Here is an 8,324-nt window from a genome sequence, read left to right as displayed (position 1 = left end):
GCTGTTAAACATGCATTCCTTCTAATTAAATTATAAAACTCATATTTAAAAACAAAAGACTCCTTTGTGTGGTTACCATCCAAAAACGAGTTCACATGATCAATGACACAGATTTGCTTAGACTGATGCATAAATACATTTGAAAGGGAAACTTTTTTCTAAGCAATGTCCTACAGCAGGGTAGTTTTGCAGTATTTTAATAAAAAATAATTACATGTACTAAAGTGCTTCTAACATGTACAGTGTATGTATAGTATATTAAAGGTATATCAGTTATATTCAAATAAATGTAGCAAAAGCACAATGAATGGACACCATTTTGAAAGCTTATTCCAATATTTAATGTCAAACTGTTTAAAGACAAATGTAGTGCCAAAACTACTGCACAACAGTATAAAAATCAGTTAATTAAAAATTTCCAGATACAGGAGCAATCTATTATAGTGACACATACATTAACGTTAAAAAATTGCTATGATGAAGTTATATATTTACAAACCAAGAGATGAGATTCAACTTTGTTATGTGAACATACATTTGTTTCTTCGCTTTAAAGAACAAATAGGCAAAAACATAAGCACAACATTGTACATTCTCAACTTTCATTCTATATCCTTGTGATTATTGGTCACTTTTATTGTAACTATGCAATGAATATGTCCTTTAGCAAAACACCTGATGAGCACTGACACTTTTTTGAAAAAGGCATTAGGCAGACATCAAGTACAGTTTATGAAGCTGAAAAGAGAAAACAAAATGCTTTAACAATATGGAAAAAGATAAATCACTATTTTCAATATTGGTTCTGCATATCAAAGAGATCCTGAGGAGGAGTGGACTCCACATGAAGACTTTCAGAAACTGAGACAGAGCAAAGGGTGCACCTCGCTGGACACATCCTACGCATGCCCAAACAACAACACCCAAACACAGTGATGAAGTGGACACCACCAGGAGGATGCAGGAGACAGGGAAGACCAAGGAAGACACGGAGACAGATGTTCCACGAAGACCTGAAGACTGTCAGTGTCCCATGGGAAGATGTGAAGAACTTGGCCACGGATTGAATACGTTGGAGGACACTTGTTGCCCAATGTGCCCAGCACAGCACTTGATGACGTAGTGAGTTCATCCATAACTGTGGGATATTTTTCTGTGAAGAGTGATGCATAATTAAATGTTAAAAGCATTTTTATGTATTAAGTTCACTAAAATGTGGGCATTTCTATGAATAAAAGTTTGTCTTTAATAGCAAGCAATAATCATGAAAATGATTTACATGCAAACGGGACAGTTATCAGCAGTGTAACTGATCTGATTATGACAAAATAATCGAGTATCTGATGTCATGTGACAAGTCAGATAAGCTTTTCCACTCTTGCAAACAGAGGTAGGTTATGAGGTGTGGAGAGACATCATGCATCATGTATCACTGGAACATAAACAGACGGGGACCAATTTGCAATTAATATAAACTTTCTGACAGTGTGTGTGACATCCAACAACTTTCCAAGAAATGGCGCAACTGATTTACAAATATCGCGATAAATATGTACAGGAATTGAGGCAGTAGCCAATGACAGCACTAGGAGTAAAAGCTGCAGGATTGTGTACGAGTATACAAATATGTACGAGTACCGTACGAATTTGACAACTTGTTAAATCTTGTGAATTATTAAGACTTTCAGTCTATATTTGTACTGATTAGGCTATGGGTTTTGTGAGAAAAGTTTTAAGAAACAACAAATGCTTGATAAAATGTTTGATTTAGGGTTAAAACCAACACATACATACCATTGCGAATATTTGCCTTTGCAGCTGTCAATCCGTTTACTTCTCCTCCAACAATAATGGGCTGACTGAGTCCGAAAGGCCCTTTTGGTCTTTTCAGCTGAAAAAAGAGAAAAGAAAATATCATTATGTATAATATATAGGATTATTTAAAGGAAAAAGTACTGATATACCTTACAAATATTGGATGTTACATTATAAAGCCTTACAAGCATGGCAAGTGTTGTGGTTAATATGCATTTACAACAAATATCACTTATATATCAATACTGAGGTAAAAGCATGGTAAGTTTTGTGATTACTGTCCTTTACTAAATCAATCACAGTAAAAGTATGGTTACTGTGGTAAAAGCATGGTAAGTGTTGTGGTTACTGTGCATTTACAATAAGTACCACATTAAAACTACAAATAGTGTGGTAAAAGCATGGCAAGTTTTGTGATTACTGTCTTTTTACTACACTTATCACAGTAAAACTAATGTTACTGTGGTAAAAGCATGGTAAGTGTTGTTTTTACTGTGCTTCTACTACAAATACAACTTTGGAACTAATTGTACTATTTTTAATCTGATATTATTATCTCTAGGCCTATAGCACGTCACGTGACAGGCAGTGTTAATCACCCTGTTTTGAATTAGAAAGCAATGAAACGCAAAGTCTCCGTGGAGATGGCAGATATAATGGCAGATTAATATCGACAAACAGAAAAGACATTATATCACACATTATTAGGACAGCGTATTTAGGTATTTACTACCAACATCTGACACACGTGAACTGATGCCAAATATCGCGATGTGTTCGGAACGAGACTTCTTCAGCGCGATTTCCTACTGATAAAATATAATTTTAAAAAAAAAAAAAAAAAAAAAAAAAAAAAAAAAAAAAAAAAAAAAAAAAAAAAAAAAAAAAAAAAAAAAAAAAAAGAAAAAAAAAAATATAATTTTAAAAATATCAATAAACAGCAAAGCAATCCAGCTTCCCTGGCAAGACCGAAATAATAACATTAAAAAAAAAAACATAAAAATACATATGATCTCGTGAATAAATGTTGATTACACAGCTTTTCTTCTCGATGATAGAAGAAATTATAAAAATATAGCTTTCTGCACCAAATGTGCAGAAAGCTATATTTTTATAATTTCTTCTATTATTTATAGTCATAAGAAATGGCCACCTTACAAATCTAAAGTTTCTAAACACAACAACTTATTGTCCTGACTCAACAGTTTTTAATCAAACCTCCGATAAAAATACGTTATCCAGCTTCAAGCAGTGTCCTACTATGACAAGAAAACGCTAAAACTCCAATTACTTGCAACTGCAAGCGTCTGAGAGCGTTGTTAAACTCACCTTTTAATGTCGTTTTGCCTGCAGTTGAGGGTTGCTTTGGTCAAACTCACCTCTGAATGCCGTTTTACCTGCAGTTGAGTGTTGTTAAATTCACCGCTGCGTTGTTAAACTCACCGCTGAATGATCACGTGCGTTGTTAAACTCACCGCTGAACGCGCTAAACCTTTGCGGGGACTTTAATATCAGATTGCGAGGGTTTTTAAACATCAAAAACCAGTTGGAGGGCCAGATAAAAATTATCTGGGTGCCGCCATTTGACTCGCCCTGGCATAGATAATATTTTGTAGCCCAATGAGAAAAAAGGGAGTAAATAATTTAAACAAAATGAACAGCATTAGCTGCTATGGAAACCTGCTTTGGATGTATTTGTTCAGGACAAACGTAATAGCACTGCAATAGATTGGCTATATTAGGTTAAGGACCAACGTAATAGCACTGCTTAAATTAGGTTAAGGACCAACGTAATAGCACTGCTTATATTAGGTTAAGGACCAACGTAATAGCACTGCTTATATGTTGGCATGTAACGTAATTGCGATTTGCAAAATAGTTTCCTCAGAACGTATTTCATGTGATACAGGGTTGTGTCAGGAACTATCTCCTTTTCCCAGTTTCTTATCAGCGCTCTTTTCATTGCTAGGATTCCTATGTATTGCCTTTAACTCCTAGTTTTGAATTCTTTAGTTCTTCTTTTCAACTGCAATTCATCTATTTATTTACTTTTTCATATCCATAACTTTGTTTCACTATTTTCACTTCCTGTATTAACTATTGATGAATATAGCTCATCATTTTTCTGCTCTCCGTCTGAGACGTTTTCAAACTCCCTAGACCTCTGTCTATCTCTCTATAACTTAGAGACTGCTATTACGGCAGTCATTGTTGTTACTCTTATTTTATTATACGCTTGCTTAAACTCCTCTCTATGAGTTTAAAATCCTCTTTTGAATTCTCTATTATTCCTGTTATTAATCCTGTTATTAATCACAGCTATTACTGAATGTTTAAACTGTCCTATCCCCATTAAGGTTAAATCCATTATTATAACCTTTCTATTAATTTCATTCTGAATTGAGGACTACATTATTAATTAAAGGGTAAGTTCGGTATTTTACACTTAAAGCCCTGTTTACAGATCGTTTCTGATGAAATAAAACGGTTAAGATTAAAATTTGGACACATGCTGCTGTCCCGAGAATTTTAGGTTTATTTCGCTTTACCCCCCACCTACACAATGGCAGCCTATGTGCATTGGAACAGTCCTTCAAAAAACGCATTAAACTTTCGATTACAAAGAGATGAAACTCACCGAGTGGTCAGGGGTGTTCACTGATATGCTCACACAAAAAATCGCTGCAAAAGATGCTTTCCAACACGTGTTTTATCATTCGTTGTAAAACTGTGGACCTATTTTTCCAAATGTCTCACACCCGTAGATTCTTCCGTTGAGAGCTTGAATAATAGACACTCCAGCCCAGTTGGTGGCGATAATGCACCTTTGCCAATTGCAAGCAAACCACTGGCATTTCATTGAATACAGGCGGTCAGGGTTTCATATTATTTTGAAGGTACCCCCGGGAGCCGCCATTGGCTAACAAGCCTTCACCTGCTGTTAGCATCCCATTGACTCCCATTAATTTTCGCGTCACTTTGACAGCGAATAACTTTACATCTGAGGCGTTTAAAGACTCCATTTGTCCATTGTTTATTTCTAAAGAAACACGACAATGTATAAAAGGCTCCATTACCTTGTATCTTACGTTATGGCCCCGTAGAAGCAGTTTTTGTAAAAGTAGGCTAACGATTGCGTCATAACCACGCGACTCTCTGGAAATTACCGTAGAGACAGGAAGAGAAGCTCGCTGTCAATCGGGGGGACGTGGAGGCATAAAGTCCGATAAAGTCAAGGGAGAAGCCCATAGAAAGTCATGACGTTGCTCCTGCTCCTAGCTCATGGACAGATCCTACTCACGCTTTCCGTCTCTGCAAGATTCGGAAGGGAATGGTTCAGATTTCGTTTGGCACAGCTACTAGAAAACTTACAACTGTCAGGCAGGCTGCTCACGTCACATCCACGTCGTCAAGCTCAGTTTGAGTCTGCGCAGTACGCTCGGCAATCAGGAAGTGACTGCTTCTAATGTGCTTCAACTTCTCTCCGTTGAAACCTATGGGGTCGCTGTGTCCAGTTTATATACTGTCTATGATTGAATACACAGAAGAAGCAGAAGAAGAAGCGGCGGAGTAATACCGTACTGCACACAGCTCATCCAATACAAGTCAATGGAGTTGGACAAAAACTACGATAAAACCTGTTGGAAAGCATCTTTTGCAGCGATTTTTGTGTGAGCATATCAGTGAACACCCCTGACCACTCGGTGAGTTTCACGTCTTTGTAAACGAAAGTTTAATGCGTTTTATGAAGGATATGTTCGAGTGCACCTATACACCCATTCTAGAGGTTTTGGGGAAAGCGAAAGAAACCTAAAATTCTTGGGACAGCAGCATGTGTCCAAATTTTAATCTTAACCGTTCTATTTCATAAGAAACGATCTGTAAACAGGGCTTTAAGTGTAAAATACCGAACTTGTCCTTTAAGCTTTTGACCCAGAGCATTTAGTAGTACATAATTTTGTTCTACTATTTGTTATCACAGCTTTTACACAATTCCAGTGGGGTACACCAGAACTATTCTGACTGAGCCCAGGAATTTCACTTTTACTCTCCCTTTTTCATTGTCTATCTCTTTTAACATCTGCACTCCTAACAGATTAAAACTGTACTGCAGTCCCTTCAGTTATCATTTGTTTGTTTCTACTTAAGAAAATCATTCCCTGTATAGCCTCTACTTTAGACCATAACATATATATTTCTACTTTTTCCAATATTTAATCTATTATTTCCTGTTTTTTTCTTTCTTTCCTCTTCTAACTGTTTTCCTAGTATTTTATCTAATTTAGTATAGTATATTGTTATTGTTCCTACCTTTGGTATTTTTGACAATCTATTTCTTTGTTTTTACACTGTATATATTTACACTGTATTTCTATCACTCTCTAATTTTTGTGCCCACCGTATTACTGAGATGGCTACCTCTGTCTCATTAAAATTTTCCTTCACTCAATTGGTCTCTGGATGGAAGCCAAAGCACAAACAAATCATTATTTATTTCTATTGCTGATGTATTTGCTCTCAACGCTTCTCCTTCCCATTCAAGTACTCTTTTATAACCAAAAGTATATACTCTATTATGGGTTTTCTGCTGTCCTCTCCATCCAACAACGTGCACTTTGTTAGATGGTTTATACAGCTCACACTAAATCTTTCTCCTATTTAGATTTAGTCTATCTCTACGATATACTCAAACTTTCTTAAGTTTGTCACTATAATGCTTATTTGAATTACTTCCTCTATTTAGTTTATAGAGTTTCTATATCCAGGCCTATTCTTACACGTCTTATTCGTAGAGATTAGTAGTGCGTGCATGCACTAGCCTCTCTCGCGGCTTAAAATAATTCCCCTTGGAATTATTAGTATATTGGATTTTCTTATCCTATATACATCTCATTAGATGAGATTTTAACACTACTATTTATACCGTCCTTCCACTGGACTACTTCAATAATTCTTATTTGAATTATGTTCTTCTGATCAAGCCTTATAGTGTCTATCCAACCCCTCTGGGTTGTCTTAAAGGGGACATATCATGCTAAATGCACTTTTTTAGCCCTTAAATGCATTTTGTTGTATATTTGGAGTGTTTAGAAGTACAGAAAAGATGAAATTATTCTCTTCAGGTGCTTCGTTGATATCTTTATATTCTGTTTTGGTCATATTTTTCAACCTGTTCCGATTTTTCTGTTATCTATGACGTTTTTTGAACTATTACGTCACAGTATTTGCAGCGGAACTGCCAAATAAGGACATTGACTTCCAGCCCAACACTTCGAGCAATCCGCCATTTTTATTTCTCGCTGCAATTTTGTAGTCCAAGCTAAAGGATGCAGAAGTTACGAGAGGGTAAGTTAAAATGTTCGGTTGTTGGATGTAGTAACCCACACGCTTCATTACACCGTCTAATGTAGATGAACTGCCGTATCCACATGTTTAACTGAAAGAACGAGCAGAGAGAGAGACCCGGTCGCGCGCGCTCACTCTCTCTCTCGGAGCCAGGCGAAAGTGTAAACAAGACTTCACCGTCTCCAAACTAGACGCTGTCTTGCTCTCTCTCCCTCGCACATATTAATCAAAATAAATCGACACGGTGGTAAAAGGTCGGAAGACCAAAGTTTCATGTGTAAATACAGTAACATACCATTGCGATACATCCATATGAAGACGTTGTTCTACAGGTTCGTCGTCTTCATTTCCATCTCGCTCCGGCTCCGACTCTGGCTCGAACATGTAAGGCTGGCTGGACAAGTCTTCCGTTGTTGACATTTTGTTAATAACGTGTGAATAAAAAGTTGCTGTGCCGCTAGATAATCGTATCTCTGCTATCAGACTACAAAAATGGCCGAACGGGGTGGAGTTGAACCTCTGCAACCTGGAGAGGGGGCGGGGTATGAAGTGTCTCAATTGTATTTAAAGAGACCGCACCAAAACGAGTTGCTCTCAGACGCACATCAGAAAAGGGGTAGAAAAGGGGCCTGTGGAGCTATAATAATGAGGAATTCAGACCCAAGCATTGCAGTTCCGCTTTATATAGACTACAAATGTATCATTTATAAAAAGGAACAATTTAAAAGCATGATATGTCTCCTTTAATATTTCACTACAAGTCAGGGCCGGACTGGGACACAACTTCAGGCCGGGAAATCCCACACCCATCCAGGCCATCCCATGGACCCAAATAAAATTTAGAAACACTGACAACCCTATTTTTTCCTAAATTACATTTCTTGGTCTAAATTCTTAGGCTGGGGCCGTGTAAAATAATTAAAGGCTTTCTCTTGAACAGTATCCTCACTTCCCTTTTCCTTCTCTTCATTTTCCCTAATATCTCTATGTCTCTCACTTCCACCAGTATCATCAGCCTCATACACTAATTAAAGTGGAGTACTAGTGTTATATATATGTGTGTGTGTGTTTGTATGCATGTATAAAGTGTGCGTATTTTTCTTGTACCTGTACTCTTCTTCACCTGTCACTTGTTCTGGCCTCATGTTACAAACAGAACTGTC

At 37.0% G+C, this 8,324-nt stretch overlaps 1 long non-coding RNA gene across 1 annotated transcript; it reads right to left on the bottom strand.

Moving 5' to 3' along the window:
* Positions 1-317: 317 nt before the first annotated feature.
* Positions 318-2,647, bottom strand: LOC311077197. Its single transcript, XR_014604798.1, has 3 exons — positions 2,549-2,647; positions 1,795-1,891; positions 318-1,153 (listed from the first exon to the last, which is right to left on the bottom strand). It is a non-coding gene; the product is annotated as an uncharacterized lncRNA (long non-coding RNA).
* Between the last annotated feature and the right edge of the window lie 5,677 nt (positions 2,648-8,324).

The sequence above is a fragment of the Abramis brama genome, assembly GCF_963993115.1.
Source record: "Abramis brama genome assembly, contig: SCAFFOLD_62, whole genome shotgun sequence".
NCBI classification, from domain to species: Eukaryota; Metazoa; Chordata; class Actinopteri; order Cypriniformes; family Leuciscidae; genus Abramis; species Abramis brama.
Note: the sequence above shows the minus strand (reverse complement) of the source record. Positions and strands in the feature narration are given on the sequence as shown.